Below are 17,150 nucleotides of genomic sequence, written 5' to 3'. Positions count from 1 at the left end.
AAAGACCACTACCCTAATTTGTCATTTTGTCACTTTCCGGTTTAGATCCATTGTGGTTGCAATAGCTCCGCTTCCAGAGGGCTGAGTGGGGGTTTTCAAAGAAATGTGCCATCCATACACTACTGTTCAAAAGTTTAGGGTCACTTAGAAATTTCTTTATTTTTGGAAAGAAAAGCACAGTTTTTTTCAATGAAGATAACATTAAATTAATCAGAAATACACTCTATACATTGTTAATGTGCTAAATGACTATTCTAGCTGCAAATGTCTGTTTTTTAATGCAAAATCTACATAGGTGTATAGAGGCCTATTTTCAGCAACCATCACTCCAGTGTTCTAATGGTACATTGTGTTTGCTAACTGTGTTAGAAGGCTAATGGATGATTAGAAAACACTTGAAAACCCTTGTGCAATTATGTTAGCACCGCTGTAAACAGTTTTGCTGTTTAGAGGAGCTATAAATCTGACCTTCCTTTGAGCTAGTTGAGAATCTGGAGCATTACATTTGTGGGTTCGATTAAACTTTCAAAATGGCTAGAAAAAGAGAGCTTTCATGTGAAACTCGACAGTCTGTTCTTGTTCTTAGAAATGAAGGCTATTCCATGCGAGAAATTGCCAAGAAACTGAAGATTTCCTACAACGGTGTGTACTACTCCCTTCAGAGGACAGCAAACACAGGCTCTAACCAGAGTAGAAAGAGAAGTGGGAGGCCCCGCTGCACAACTGAGCAACAAGACAAGTACATTAGAGTCTCTAGTTTGAGAAATAGATGCCTCACAGGTCCTCAACTGACAGATTCATTAACTAGTACCCGCAAAACGCCAGTGTCAACGTCTACAGTGAAGAGGCGACTCCAGGATGCTGGCCTTCAGGGCAGAGTGGCAAAGAAAAAGCCATATCTGAGACTGGCTAATAAAAGGAAAAGATTAATATGGGCAAAAGCACACAGACATTGGACAGAGGAAGATTGGAAAAAAGTGTTATGGACAGACGAATCGAAGTTTGAGGTGTTTGAATCACACAGAACATCATTTGTGAGACGCAGAACAACTGAAAGATGCTGGAAGAGTGCCTGACGCCATCTGTCAAGCATGGTGGAGGTAATGTGATGGTCTGGGGTTGCTTTGGTGCTGGTAAAGTGGGAGATTTGTACAAGGTAAAAGGGATTTTGAATAAGGAGGGCTATCACTCCATTTTGCAACGCCATGCCATACCCTGTGGACAGCGCTTGATTGGAGCCAATTTCATCCTACAACAGGACAATGACCCAAAGCACACCTCCAAATTATGTAAGTACTATTTAGGGAAGAAGCAGGCAGCTGGTATTCTATCTGTAATGGAGTGGCCAGCGCAGTCACTAGATCTCAACCCCATAGAGCTGTTGTGGGAGCAGCTTGACCGTATGGTACGCAAGAAGTGCCCATCAAGCCAATCCAACTTGTGGGAGGGGCTTCTGGAAGCATGGGGTGAAATTTCTCACGATTACCTCCGCAAATTAACAGCTAGAATGCCAAAGGTCTGCAATGCTGTAATTTTGAAGTTTGAAGGAGAAAAATATTATTTCAAATAAAAATCATTATTTCTAACCTTGTCAATGTCTTGACTATATTTTCTAGTCATTTTGCAACTCATTTGATAAATATAAGTGTGAGTTTTCATGGAAAACAGAAAATTGTCTGGGTGACCCCAAACTTTTGAACGGTAGTGTATATCTTTCGCATATACAAGACCCTGATAATCGTTATCTCATCCTGAAGGGTAGGATTGGTTCGCAAATACTTACCTTTGCTAATTTATATGCTGTGAATATTGGTCAATTTGTATAGTTATGTGATGTTCTTGCTTTGGTAGATATGGTTTCAGAGGGATTGGTAATTCTGGGTGGTGACATCAACGTGGTCATCGACTCCCTAATCGACTCCTCTTCCAAAAAGTCGGTAATATCATATAGAGCCCTAATGAGATAAAAATTGCATATGTATAATTATGGCTTGGTTTATGTCTGGAGATGCTTTAACCCTACTGGGGTGGATTATACTATACTTTTTATTCGCTGGTACATACCTCGTATGAGAGGTTGGACTACTTTTTTATATCCAAGTCTCATCTCCAGCTCTGCTCAAATGCGGATATCGGATCGCAATTGCATTCTGATTATACATCTATTTACCTCAGTCTGCAACTCCCTAATTTATCTATCAGATCTCCTGAATAGAGGCTGAATGACTCGACTATAAGAATAGATGAGGTTAAGGAATCTATTAAGATTAACCCTTTCACGCCGTAGCCCTTTTTCAGATTTTCATTTTTGTTTTTCCTTCCCCACCTTCCAAAGGCCATAACGCCTTTATTTTTCCGTCGATATAGTAAGTGAGGGCTTGATTTTTGCGGGACAAGTTGTAGTTTTTTGTAGCACCATTTATTTTGCCGTATAATGTACTAGGAAACTGAATTTTTTTTATTTGTGGGTAGAAAATGAAAAAAACTGCGATTCCGCCATGTTTTTTTGCGCGCCATTTTTACGGAATTCACTGTACAATTAAAACAACATATTCATTTTATTCTATGGGTCAATACGATTACGCCGATACCAAATATGTGTAGGTTTTTCTATATTTTACTACTTTTGCAAGTAAAAACCTAAGTGTAAAAAAGAAAATTTATTTAGTTTCGCCAAATTCCGAGAGCCGTAACGTCTTTATTTTTCCGTCGATTAAGTGCTATGAGGGCTTATTTTTTGCGGGATAAGCTGTAGTTTTTAATAATACCATTTTGGTGTAAATGTGACAGTTTGATCACTTTTTATTTAATTTTTTGTGGAAGATTAGGTGAACAAAAAATAGAGATTCTGGCGTTTACAATTTTTTTTTTCACGGCGTTCACCGTGCGGGTTAAATAATGACATATTGTAATAGTTCAGACTTTTACGGACGCAGCAATACCAATTATGTTTATTTATTAAATTTTTTACTATGCTCTAGGGGGAAAATGGGAAAAGGTTTTTTTTTTAAACTTTTAATATTTATTTATTTTTTTACACAAAAAAAACAACTTTATTTAACTAATTTTTACATTTTTTATTAGGGGACTTCAACCAGCGATCGTTAGATCGCTTCCACGATATACTGCAATACTAATGTATTGCAGTATATCGTGATTCTGACAGTCTCCTATGAAGCCCTGCCGGAGGCGGACCTGGGGGACTTCGCGGGGGGGCCGTTGAGACGTTTCAGGGGGTCTCTATTGAACGCAGCATTTAACGGGTTAAACAAGCGGGATCGCGCTAAAGCTCGCTCTATGGAGCGGACTCGGCCCGTGAGCCCGCTCCATATTCCCCCACCCGGCGTGCGCCGTATATATACGGCGGATGTCGGGAAGGGGTTAAACTCAAGGAATACTTTGAGCTTAATGAATGTGCTGACACTTAACCTCATGCGATTTGGGACGCTCTCACAAAGCGTTTATACGGAGTCAATTGAGATAAACTTACCACCTCTCTTTTGTCTCAAATTCAAAAATTCGAAACGACACACAAACAGTCTCTAGCTTTCCTACACTTTAACCCCTTAATGACCGCCGATACGTCTTTTTACGGCGGTCATTAGTGGGCTTTATTCTAGAGCGCCGCCAAACTACGTCGCTGCATTAGAATAAAGTAAACAGAGCAGGGAGCCGTGAAATCTCCCTGCTGTCAGCTGCCAGAAGCAGCTGAGGGCTGGGGGCGTCCCTGCTCTGCCGGGTGAGATCGATATTAGTATCGATCTCACCTGTTTAACCCTTCAGATGCGGTGCACAATAGCGAGCACCGCATCTGAGTGGTTTTGGAGAGAGGGAGGGAGCTCCCTCTCATCTCACTGACACTCGGCGATAAAATCGCCGAGTGTCTGTGTCTTCTATGGCAGCCGGGGGTCTAATAAAGACCCCCAGGTCTGCCTGCAGCGAATGCCTGCTAGATCATGCCGCAGGCATGACCTAGCAGATGCCTGTCCGTTTTAAACGGACAGGCAGTAATACACTGCAATACAAAAGTATTGCAGTGTATTATAATAGCGATCGGAGGATAGGGAAGTCCCCTAGTGGGACTAGTAAAAAAGTAAAAAAAGTTTAATAAAGTTAATTTAAAAAAAAAGTGAAAAAAAAAAAATGAAAAACCCAGCTTTTCCCCTTACAAAATGCTTTACTATTAAAAAAAACTACAATAAAGCAAAAAAGTTACACATATTTGGTATCGCCGCGTCCGTAACGACCCCGACTATAAAGCTGTTACATTATTTAACCCGCACTGTGAACGCCGTAAAAAATAAAATAAAAAACAATGGAAAAATTGCTGTTTTCTGTTAATCCTGACTTAAAAAAAATGTGATAGAAAGTGATCAAAAAGTCGCATCTACTCTCAAATGGTACCAATAAAAACTGCAAGTCGTCCCGCAAAAAACAAGACCTTATACAGCTATGCCGACGCAAAAATAAAAAAGTTACAGCTCTTCGAATGTGACAATGGAAAAATCTAAAAAATGGCTTGGACATTAGGGCCCAGAATGCCAGCAGGGGGAAGGGGTTAACTAAGTGAATTTAGGTCTTAATTTAGGAACATATTAAATTAATCCTATGCTAAATACTGTACCCGTTCTCAACACAATTTTCGTGCTCATGGCAATAAAGCTTCTAAATTTCTCTCTAAGAAAGTTAAACATAAACAGACAAACAATTATGTTCTTATGTTGAAAACGACAGATGGACGATTTACTTATAACACTGATAATATTGCCAGACAGTTTTGAGAGTTTTATCATAACATTTATAACTTGGAGTCCTCACATCCCTCAGCTTGTCTGGCAGAGAGACCTGATCTCACATCCTCTTTTTTGGGATCTCTCTCTCTCTCCCGGTCATTTCAGATGTACAATGTGAGGATTTAGCTAAACCATTTTCCACTGCAGAGCTGGAGCCGTTTGTGTGGCATTCCCCTTCTGGAAAATGCCGTGGCCCAGATGGCCCCTCGATTGACTATTACTCTGTTTTTGGAGATCTCCTCCTTCCCTGCCTTTTAAATATTGCCAACTTTGCCGCCCAGGATTCCCCCCTCTCTGTACACATGTCTCGTGCATTCATTTCTCTGATCCCAAAAGAGGGTAAGAATCACACGTTGTGCTCCAACTTTAGACCTATCTCGTTGCTTAACCCTTTCATGACCAAGGGTCATTGCTACCCCTGTGTCCAGGTCAAATTTTTTATTTCTGTGCACTTTTTTAAACGATAATATCTTTGCAACCGCTTTGAATATCTTAAGGCCCTGTTCACATAGAGTGTTTTGCCGCAGTTTTAATTGACTCCCATTGATTTCAATGGGAGGTGGAGCCACTTTTTTTACCGTGAGCAAAAAAAACGCTCGCAGGAAAAAGAAGCGACATGCCCTATCTTGAGACGTTTTCCGCCTCAAATACCCCATTGACATCAGTGGGAGACTTTTTATTAAGTGGTTTTGCACCACACATGTTTTTTGACGCGTTTTTCGGAAAAAAACGCTTGCAGTTATTCCATCTTTCTGTTGAAGAGATAGCTTAAAACAAACGCGGCAAAAAACGCGTGTCGTGCAAAACCACTTTAAAAAAATGGAGCTGATCTCTCCAGGCATTTTCTAGTTTAGTTTAATTCCATGTTTTTAATTTTTATTATGAGCAGACAAATCACTAAAAATGTGAAAAGAAAAACACTTGTAATTTTTTTTATATAAAGGTCCTATTGTAGGACAGAAACGTTGCACCTTTGTTTGATGTGGATTGAATAAACTTCACGATTTTGCTTATTGGAGTGCTGCAAGATTTTCTTTATCTATATGTATATATAGAATCCAAAAATCAGGCAGCACTCCAAGGTATAAGCAAGGTAGAAAAAGGTGCTTTATTGGTCCATATACACACACACACACGTCGTTTCAGCTCAACACAGGAGCCTTTCTCAAGTGAACAGATTCATGTCATGACCACACATTTATAGGAGAACCAATGTTATAAAAAAGTAGTGCCAATAAAATGCAACAACACATATAAGGTTGCCAAAAGGTACATAGTGAATTCATATATGCAACATTAAATGAGTGAGGAATGTGTTAAAAAGATACTATCACAACAGGACTGTAATACATAACATAATACATTACAGAAAGTTATATAGTTTAACAATCTTTAAATTGTATATAATTAGATAGGATCGTGCACATGTGTAGATATCACTACACTTGAGGGACTCACCGAGAATAAGGATCCTGCTCCAATGTAAACACAAAACATATGCTGCAATCACCATTGTGGAGCTGTCAGAAGCATTGGAAGCATTAGTATTCGTGCTGCGCATGTCATGCATGCGCAGTCACGAAGGGAAAAACGCTCGCAGTTATTCCATCTTTCTGTTGAAGAGATAGCTTAAAACAAACGCGGCAAAAAACACGTGTCGTGCAAAACCACTTTAAAAAAATGGAGCTGATCTCTCCAGGCATTTTCTAGTTTAGTTTAATTCCATGTTTTTAATTTTTATTATGAGCAGACAAATCACTAAAAATGTGAAAAGAAAAACACTTGTAATTTTTTTTATATAAAGGTCCTATTGTAGGACAGAAACGTTGCACCTTTGTTTGATGTGGATTGAATAAACTTCACGATTTTGCTTATTGGAGTGCTGCAAGATTTTCTTTATCTATATGTATATATAGAATCCAAAAATCAGGCAGCACTCCAAGGTATAAGCAAGGTAGAAAAAGGTGCTTTATTGGTCCATATACACACACACACACGTCGTTTCAGCTCAACACAGGAGCCTTTCTCAAGTGAACAGATTCATGTCATGACCACACATTTATAGGAGAACCAATGTTATAAAAAAGTAGTGCCAATAAAATGCAACAACACATATAAGGTTGCCAAAAGGTACATAGTGAATTCATATATGCAACATTAAATGAGTGAGGAATGTGTTAAAAAGATACTATCACAACAGGACTGTAATACATAACATAATACATTACAGAAAGTTATATAGTTTAACAATCTTTAAATTGTATATAATTAGATAGGATCGTGCACATGTGTAGATATCACTACACTTGAGGGACTCACCGAGAATAAGGATCCTGCTCCAATGTAAACACAAAACATGTGCTGCAATCACCATTGTGGAGCTGTCAGAAGCATTGGAAGCATTAGTATTCGTGCTGCGCATGTCATGCATGCGCAGTCACGAAGGGAAAAACGCTCGCAGTTATTCCATCTTTCTGTTGAAGAGATAGCTTAAAACAAACGCGGCAAAAAACACGTGTCGTGCAAAACCACTTTAAAAAAATGGAGCTGATCTCTCCAGGCATTTTCTAGTTTAGTTTAATTCCATGTTTTTAATTTTTATTATGAGCAGACAAATCACTAAAAATGTGAAAAGAAAAACACTTGTAATTTTTTTTATATAAAGGTCCTATTGTAGGACAGAAACGTTGCACCTTTGTTTGATGTGGATTGAATAAACTTCACGATTTTGCTTATTGGAGTGCTGCAAGATTTTCTTTATCTATATGTATATATATATATATCAGACAAAGAATGGCGACAGCTCACTGCGAACACCAATGCAACCTAAACCACTAAATATAAATAAATATGCATTACCGCTAAATCTACTTATAATAGGGAGGTTCTTAGTGTGTGTATATATATATATATATATATATATATATATATATACACAGTTAGGTCCAGAATTATTTGGACAGTGACAAGTTTTGGCATTTTGGCTGTTTACCAAAACATTTTGAATATACAGTTATATAATTAATATGGGCTTAAAGTGCAGACTCCCAGCTTCAATTTGAGGGTATTCACATCCTAATTTGAGGAAGGGTTTAGAAATTACATCTCTTTAATTTGTAGCTGCCTTTTTTTCAAGGGACCGAAAGTAATTGGACAATTATCTCAAAAGCTATTTAATGGGCTGCATGGGCTATTCCCACGTTAATCCATCATCAATTATGCAGGTAAAAGGTCTGGAGTTGATTCCAGGTGGGGCATTTGTATTTGGAAGCTGTTGCTGTGAACCCACAACATGAGGTCAAAGGAGCTTTCAATGCAAGTGAAACAGCCCATCATTAGGCTGAAAAAAATTAAGAAATCCATCAGAGAGCGCACAAATGTTAGGAGTGGCCAAATCAACAGTTTGGTACATTCTGGGGGAAAAAAGAGTGCACTGGTGATCTCGTGAACTCCAAAAGGTCTGGACATGTTGTCTTGGAGGCAGTGTAATGGTATAGGCATGCATGGCTGCCAAAAGCACTGGGTCACTAGTGTTTATTGATGATGTGACTGAAGACAGAAGCAGCCGGATGAATTCTGAAGTGTTCAGGGATATACTTTCTGCTCAAATTCAACCAAATGCAGAAAGGTTGATTGGACATCGCTTCACAGTACAGATGGACAATGACCCAAAACATACTGCAAAAGCAACCCAGGAGTTTTATAAGGCAAAGAAGTGGAATATTCTGCAATGGCCAAGTCAATCAACAGATCTCAACCCAATCGAGCTGCATCTCACATGCTTAAGACAAAACTTAAGGCAGAAAGACCCTCAAACAAGCAACAACTGAAGACGGCTGCAGTAAAGGTCTGGCAAAGCATCACAAAGGAGGAAACCCAGCGTTTGGTGAGGGTTTGAGAAAGCGTTGTACGCGAAACGGCTGTTGCCTAACACTGTTTTCGCCTTCCCCCTACAACTTTTTTACAAGCATTAAAGAATTTTCTGCGTCAGACTGGGTTAGTGCGGCTTTTTTCTTTCTACTTGCATTGTTCCAGCATTTGGTGATATCCCTGGGTTCCAGACTTCAGGCAGTCATTCCCTGCAAAGGATTCTCTACAAAGTAATAAAAATTCATTTTATTTATGGTAAAGTTAAGTTGTCCAATTACTTTTGAGCCCCTGAAATGAGGAGGCGGTGTAGAAAAATGGTGGCAATTCCTAAAAGTTTCACAGGATATTTTTGTTCAACCCCTTGAATTAAACCTGAAAGTCTAAACTTCAGTTGTTTCATTCCAAATCCAATGTGGTGGCATGCAAAGCCCAAATCATGAAGATTGTGTCACTGTCCAAATAATTCTGGACCTAACTGTATGTAATTCCTAAACTCACTTATTTAATGCAAACTTTGCCTATCCCTGTCCCCAGATCTTACTTTCTAAATATGAATAAGATATTCCCTAAGTTCATTTGGCAAGGGAAGAGGGCTCGTATTTCAAGATCTATATTGTCTCGCCAGAAACCTCATGGAGGCATTGGCTTGCCTGATCCAGAACTGTACTATCATGCTATTCATTTAGCTCGAATTGTAGATTGGATACGAGCTTCCCAATGCAATCTTTGGGTAGCTCTTGAAAACAAGATGTCCAGAGTCCCTCTGCGAACTCTTATCTTGCAGGATAGGATTCATATTGCTGAAAGCACTCCCTTTAACCCTTTAACTAGAGCTACGCTCTATATGTTTGGTAGAGATTCCTGGAGACACCAGGCATGCAGGCTCGCTGCCCTCTCCGTTACTTCAGATCCGAGACTTAGTTGGAGCAGCCCCTGCAGCTTTAAGAGATAGCATACCTCCTCGATTCTCTTAACCCAGCTTCTAGATGTAAATAGCCGTCTGATAGATCACTCCACTTTAATATCTACTTTAAACATCTCTAATAGTCACACCCCTTTGATTGCATATATTAAGACTTCTGCTCTGGCGTGCTGCAAGTCCCCCTCCTTTCATAGACCCATCAATTGGTTTGAAGGCCTATTGTCTCAGAGCCAAACCCCACTTAAATCAATATCTATGATTTATAAGAAATTGTCTTCTTCTTCGGATCCTTCTCATACCCCGTATTTCATAAGATTATGGGAAAGAGATCTAGAGAAAAAATTCTCTGAAATTGAGATATCTGATTCTAATTTCTCCCCATAGAGCATCTAGATGCATTAAAATCAGGAGAATAGCTATTAGATAATGTCCTGATAGTATAAAACACCTGATAAAACGTGTGTGTTTTCCTCTACTCATTGGGATGCTTTAAAGCAGAGAGAGGCACTTTCCTTCATTTATGGTCGTCCTGTAGCGTGGTAGAGCTGTGATGGGGTGAGATCTTTAATTGTTGTAATGACGTTTGTGGCTGCTCCATCCCTATGTCCCCTGGACTGGCATTGCTCTCTTTCCCCTCTGCCCTTCACGAGTAACCCCGTCTGCATTATTTAGGATATTAATGGTTGTTGCTCGTTTGTTAGTCCCGTTACACTGGCTATCGGACAGCACTCCTTATGTGGCTCAGTGGATAGTCAAAGTAGATCAAATATATAGATTTAAAGAGATGTCTCATTGGAACTCGCACTCCAGAAATGCCTTTTTAAGGATCAGGCAACTTGGAACGTTTTTTGTAAATTTGCTTAGGGGTTCTACAATTTTGGGATATATGCTGACATCTTAGATGGTTTCTGTTATGGTATATAGTTAGTGTCTTCTCGGTCATTGTACTGTGTTACAAATTTTGTAATGCATACGTTTCAATGAAGATTTTTACTATGTATGATTTGGCCTGAATGGGCCTACTTTTATTTACCCCTTTTATACTTCCTTTTCCTTTCTTTTCTTTTATTTGACTCTGCAAAGCGCTCAATGTGACGTGTAATATTGCTTGCTTTTGTAGGTTTTTTCTTTTTTTCTTGTGAACAAAACATTTAATAAAAATGTAAAAAAAAGAAAGGGTTTGAGATGAATCTCATCTCCGTTTCCAGAAAGATTGCCAGAGACCGTTTCATCATCTCCGCTGTTTTGGACCAGATATAATTAATTGTGGAATGGAGAAGGGGCAGATGTAGGAAGAGATGATTGTTCACCATGAGCCTGATGGAACTGCATGAATGGCACTGTGTTTTTCAAGTCATTAGCTGAACATGTAGGCCATTTGACAATAGCATGATTTACTTACCCTAGGCTATTATGCTGAGAAAGTGATCAAGCAAGCCCTGGGCCTGACCTGCGTTATAAATTTGGGAGACTATGTAAGGGATGGAGGAGAACAAAGGCTTCAATCCTTTAAAATGGGGAATTGACCAAGATTAAATTAAAGAATTTAGTAGACATAAAAATGACAACATCTTTAAAAAGATTACATTCTGTGTAACGTGCAATGGCTAAATAATTTACAACTGATATTAGAGGAGCATGTTTGTAATTGGTCATCCATGTTTCATGACTTAATTTCTTGTCTTTCCCCTTCAACCATTATTTTATGATTTGTAGTTGCAATTTTGTTACTTACATTATCCGTGTCCATAAAATTAGATTATAAAGTAAATCTAATGTAATTGAGAAATCCCTGAGTTTTAGTCTAAGTTGCAGCTAAAATTAATATATAATTGTATGCCATCAAAAATCTCTATTTTATAACTCATATTTACAAATAATATCACTAAGATCTAGATTACAACTTCCGACTATTTGCTGCTGTAGTTTACAACATTTTGAGCTAGCTTTTTCTTCAGAAAATGTTACTTTTTTTTTTACTTACAGCGTTAATGAGTCTAAGGGGTGTTCCTATCACTGAGTCTAAAGACTGAAGCTTCAGTGACAGCTTTTGCCAATTACATTCACTGTTGTACAGATGTGAATATGAGGCCACATGACAGGTTAATCAACTACTATCTGGTAGAGATGGTTGCTAAATTAAGTATTCTTAAAGGGTGGAAATTTAACCATTTTGATTTGAAAGGTGGGTTATATGAAGTCAATAAACAAATCATAGTGCAGAACTTAACATGACATGATTTGTGCAAAAAAAATATAAGATAAATTTGTGCCTTATGGCTAAAGTTGGGGATAAGGAATCCAAATCTGGTCTGAACAATCGTTAGAATCTGTCTAATCTCTATAGTTTCTCTAAATCAATTTGTTTTGATCTGGATGGTATAACCGCTCAGATGAAAATACTATCTATGGTGTTGACTTTAGTGCTTCATTTACAAAGGTATGATATGACGAGTTTGATCTATTAGCATTTATTTTGCCTCTATCCCATTTCAATAGTACAGGTAATGAGATTGAATGCAGTGAAAATGAGCTCTATTGCAGTTTAGGAAGTTGATTAAATGCGAAATATACACAAGGATATCAAAAAGTTGCTGTCAACTGCTCATTTTCTCTGAAACACCCTCTAATAGGGGAAACTTAGTATTACATGCAGCAATTCAAAAGAATATCCCTTCGTGAACGGACCACAGGAACGGACTGGGTGCACCCGATAGCCACTGCCACTTTGGCTTAAAGAGAGGGGTTGAAGCCATGACTGCCAGCTTTGGTTTAGAGTTACTAATTTCTGTTCCTAGCAACTTCATAAAATGGAGCAAGACGTTTGCAGTCCAATATTTCTAATGCCAGTAAAATGTGCATGTTTTACATGCAAATTTCATACTTTGCTTTGCAATGAGTGAAATCCGTGGTAAATCTAGCAGAAATCTGTGACAGATATGGCATGCTGCAAATATAAAAATGGCACAAGATGCCCTCTAAACCACTCAGAATACTTTTTGTGAAGTACCATGGTGGCTATGTGGACAAGTCTTCTCTCAAATAAGGACTCGTTCCTCGTAATATTGGGTGACATAATGAGCATTGCTTTCATTTCTTTAACCCCTTCCCTCCTCAGCCATTTTTCGGATTTTCACCTTTGTTTTTTCCTCCCCACCTTCCAAAAGCTATAAAAAAAAAAATATTATTCCGCCTGTAAAACCATATGAGGGCTTGTTTTTTGCGGGACAAGTTGTAGTTTATCATGGCACCATTTATTGTAGTGCATAATGTACTGGGAAGCTGAACATTTTTTATTTGTTGTGTGAAATGGGCAAAAAACAGCGACCTGAATATTCACCTTATTCTACAGGTTTAATGTGGGTTTATGGGTATTCTACAGGTTACGATTACGGTGATACCAAATTTTATATGTTTTGTTTTATGTTTTACCACTTTTAAAAAAATAAAACTATTTGCAAAATTAAAAAAATCTTTCGTGTTGCCATATTCTGAGAGCCATAACTTTCTAATTTTTCCATCAATTTAGCGATGTGAGGGCTTAAATGTTGCACGGCGAGCTGTAGTTTTCACCGATATCATTTTGGGGTATATGCAACATTTTGATCACTTTTTTATTTAATTTTTTAAAAACGCTAAGGTGACCAAAAAAACAGCATTTTGCGTGTTTTATATATATATATATATATAATTTATTTTTATTATTTTACGGCATTCACCAAGCGAATTATACAATGCTATGATGTGATAGTTTGGACTTTTACGGATGTGGCGATACCAGTTATGTTAACTTTTATTTTTTTAATATTGATTTAGGAAAATTTTTTGAAAAGGGGGGTTCTTTGAACTTTTAATACTTTTATTGTTTTTGGAACATAAAAAAACCCCTTTATTTATCAGTTTTTTTACTATTTTTATTAGTCCCCCTAGGGGACTTGAAGCAGCGATCTTTGGATTGCTTGCATGATATACTGCAATAGGCAGGGCTGGGCTTCAAAGGAGTACAAATATGGCAGACCTGGGGGCCTTTGTTAGCTTCCCAGGCTGCCATAACAACTGTGTTTACCAGCCGATCGTGCCGCAGGGCGACGCGATGGCTTATTTGAGGGGGCGCCCCTCTGATTCTAACACTTTAAATTCCTGCGGTCGCGATTGACCGCGACATTTAAGGTGTTAAACGGGTGGAATCAAAGTGAACTTTGGTTTCGCCCGTTGCAGTGAGGTGTCGGCTGTGTAACACAGCTGTCACCCGTGGTGTATGGAGCGAGCTCAGTCCGTGAGCCCGCTCCATACTTCCCCTTAACCCTTCTCACGTACAGTTACGTGATAATGCGTTAAGGGGTTAAGAATACTGTTATTTTCTACTGATTAATATATGGAAAGCACAATAATTAGCGGCGTCCTGATGTGCTCTTCAAACATGAGAATTTTTGTCAAAATACTGTTTAATGATGTTATTAGATGCCATATCTGAATCATTTTTTACAATATTATAGCATTCATTAGCCATTCCTGGGACTCCTGTTCGTATTGTGAAATAAATAGCCTTAGTCAAGAGTGAAGTGAAGCTAGTATGTGGGAAGAAAAGCCACATTAAAATGCATTGTTCTGCTTTTATCTTCCACATTAAGTGTATGGTCCAGTAGTCGTAGAACATAAACATGCAATAAAATGACAGAAATGGGTGAAGGATGACATATGGTAATATAGGCCTATGAATAGTAATTGTCCTGGTACCTTCCCCCAGATGACACCACAGAAAATAAAATGACAATAAGTGTCCCATAAAAGTCTCTACAGCAGGAAATACTCTATCTCTATGGAAGACATGCACAGTGACCCTTATTATAAAGAGATGGGACTTTTAAATGCTTCACTCTTAGTAATTGTAGTTTGTCTTGGGCGATTCTCAGATTTTTTTTTTCCCCATCTGTGTGTGATGGAGAATGTTACGTTTTATTTTTTATGGTATTGTTTTTTTTGTGCAGTACTCTTGAAATTTTAGTCCTGTTTTAAAGATTTCTTACATAAAATAATAGGGACTTGCATAATATTGTGCATTACTCATGTTACAGGCAAGAGTAATCCAAAGAGAGCATAGCAGCCAGGCAATGATTTCCTTTGGTCATCTTGAATATTCATTAGGATTCCACTGTTAACTACTATCTATATTTTGGAATTGTAATTCGCTGGCAGAGCAAAGCTGCAAGGTGAAAGTCATCATGGATTTTCTGCTCTCCTATTTTAAGATACTCTTACTGTTATCAGGATTGATAAAAATAGTAAAAAACTGCATTTTAAGGCGCTGCTTGGTGAATTAAATAATAATTTATTGAATAGTAGTAAAACAGATGCTACGCGTTTCAACGCCGGACCGGCGTCTTCATCAGGAAATGCTAGAAAATAGCAGAGTATCTGGTTTATCACTAAGGGTAACACTTTCCTGCTGCAGCAACTTTTTTTATTTTCTTGTCGACGTAGCCGTATGAGGGCTTGTTTTTTGCAAGGCAAGTTGTATTTTTAGTGGCACAATTTAATGTACCATATAATGTATTGAAAAATGTTTCAAATTTTGTGGAGAAGAATTTAAATATAAAAAAAACTGCAATTCCTCTATTTTTGGGATTTTGATTATACGGTTACATGTTAACTTTAACTGCGGGTTAATGTGACTACGGCAATACCAAATTTATATAGTATTTTTATGTTTTACGACATTTTTCAATCCGTCCTATTCTTAGATGCATAACTTTTTTTATTTTTCCGTTGATGGAGCTGTGTAAGGGCATATTTTATGAGGGCGAGTTATAGTTTTTATTTGTTCCATTTTGGGGTACATATGACTTTCTAAACACTTTTAATCCAATTTTTCTGGAGTCAACGTGACCAAAAAACAGCAATTATGTGTTCTGTTTTTTTTTACAGCGTTATATTTTAATATTATGGAGTGTTACGGTTGTGCCAATACCAATTATGGTTATTTTCTTGATGTTTACATTATTTTACATAAATGGCATAAGGGTGTTTTTTTAAAACTTTTAATGTTTTTTTTATATATTTTTCCAAACTTTTATTGAACTTATTTTAAAAAAATGGAAGTCCCACTTTTATCACTTGTACAATAAACTGCAATACTCATGTATTGAAGTGTAAATACAAAAAAACAAAACAATTAAAAAACATACCGATTTCTGGAACGACAATCCAGTTGAATGTCCTTACAGAATAATGCTTTCCCCAGCACGTATGCAGTTAGGCATTAAAATAAAGTCCAAATGGTGCAACTTCCTCCTGAGACCTATAGTTCTACGATGGCACATCTTCTAAAACTTGCCTCTACGAGTAGTCTTCACAGGTTACGTTTTTCACAGGCATTTTTCGGCTATGGTCATTGAGCACCGCAGGCATAAAATGCAGCGGAAAATGTTTTCTTTGCCTCCCATAGATTTCAATGAGAGGTCCAATACGAAAACGTGGGAAGAAAGAGCACGTCACTTCTTTTACCCACGAGCGTTTTTCTCCACTCGCGGGAAAAAACGCCTCCGCCTCCCATTAAAATAAATAAGAGGCGATTTCGGCCATTTTTTGGCATGGTTTCTGTGTCAAAAACAGCGCCAAAAAACTCTGTCTGAACTAGCCATTAATGAGTAGTTTGTGGGTAATGATACAATTGTCTAAGATAATAAAGTATTTCCCTCGATAAAATGATTTTCCTGGAAAATATTTTTTCCCAATGAACGGTCAAAAATCAGGCAGGCGCATTTTTACCAAACTGTTGTACAGTGTAGTAGCTGCCTGTTGCAACCAATCAGTTTTCACCTCCTTTTTCAGAATCTATTTGGAAATTAAAAACAGCGACCTGATTAGCTGCCATGGGCAACTTCTCCACTTTTTTCCTTTGTACCAGTTTTGACACATCGACCCCAATGTCTACTTTGCAGGACAAGGATCAGACCGATGTATAATATTTTAACTAGGAAAATCCATACTAAAAAGTTGAAAATCCATTGGCAACAGATCAATCCCTCCTATCAATAATACTTACTATTTTATGAAGTTAAATCTTAATTTTGATTTAAGAAACAAAAATCTGGAATTTTGGCAAGATTATTCATATTCTTGTTAAACTTTAGTTTCCCTTTCCCCCTTTTTATATTTACTTATTATTTTTTTGCAGCAGGGGTTGGTTTTCGCTAATATGCCTTACCGTATCATTGGTTATCACACATTACTACATTGCTCTGTTTTTTCCGCATCGCACTACTAGCATTAAGGAACCATCTGGAGTATCCCGCAGAGTTGTGTTGTCATCAATTAGATAGTGTTTTAGATTGTAATGTTACATATACAGCGACTGCTCTGATTGTTCTGCTAGTGTGGAATAATCTTCCTGTTTACATAGATTAATCCTGCAACATGACTTCCTTGCTGATTTTGTTAATTGTGTAATTATGGGGTCTGCAGCTCTTTTCTAAATGTAGCTGTACATGTCACAAGTGTGTCACATTTTGTGACATATTGATATGTATGTTACTCACAGATTTCAAGTAGTCTCTGTTTAAAAA

At 37.8% G+C, this 17,150-nt stretch overlaps 1 protein-coding gene and 1 long non-coding RNA gene across 4 annotated transcripts in view; one reads left to right on the top strand and one right to left on the bottom strand.

The window, feature by feature from the left end:
• Nucleotides 1-17,150, top strand: part of CDH23 (cadherin related 23) — an 818,455-nt gene that overhangs the window by 62,876 nt on the left and 738,429 nt on the right. The gene's annotated exons all lie outside the window — the stretch shown is intronic.
• Nucleotides 1-17,150, bottom strand: part of LOC142662851 (uncharacterized) — a 32,017-nt gene that overhangs the window by 14,009 nt on the left and 858 nt on the right. Inside the window, exon 2 of the long non-coding RNA XR_012851016.1 lies at nucleotides 1,784-1,955. This is a non-coding gene — a long non-coding RNA (uncharacterized LOC142662851). The remainder of the gene's footprint in view (nucleotides 1-1,783; nucleotides 1,956-17,150) is intronic.

This window comes from Rhinoderma darwinii, chromosome 11 (assembly GCF_050947455.1).
Source record: "Rhinoderma darwinii isolate aRhiDar2 chromosome 11, aRhiDar2.hap1, whole genome shotgun sequence".
Lineage (NCBI taxonomy): Eukaryota > Metazoa > Chordata > Amphibia > Anura > Rhinodermatidae > Rhinoderma > Rhinoderma darwinii.
The sequence above is the reverse complement of the archived record's forward strand: the minus strand, read 5'-3'. Positions and strand labels throughout refer to the sequence as shown.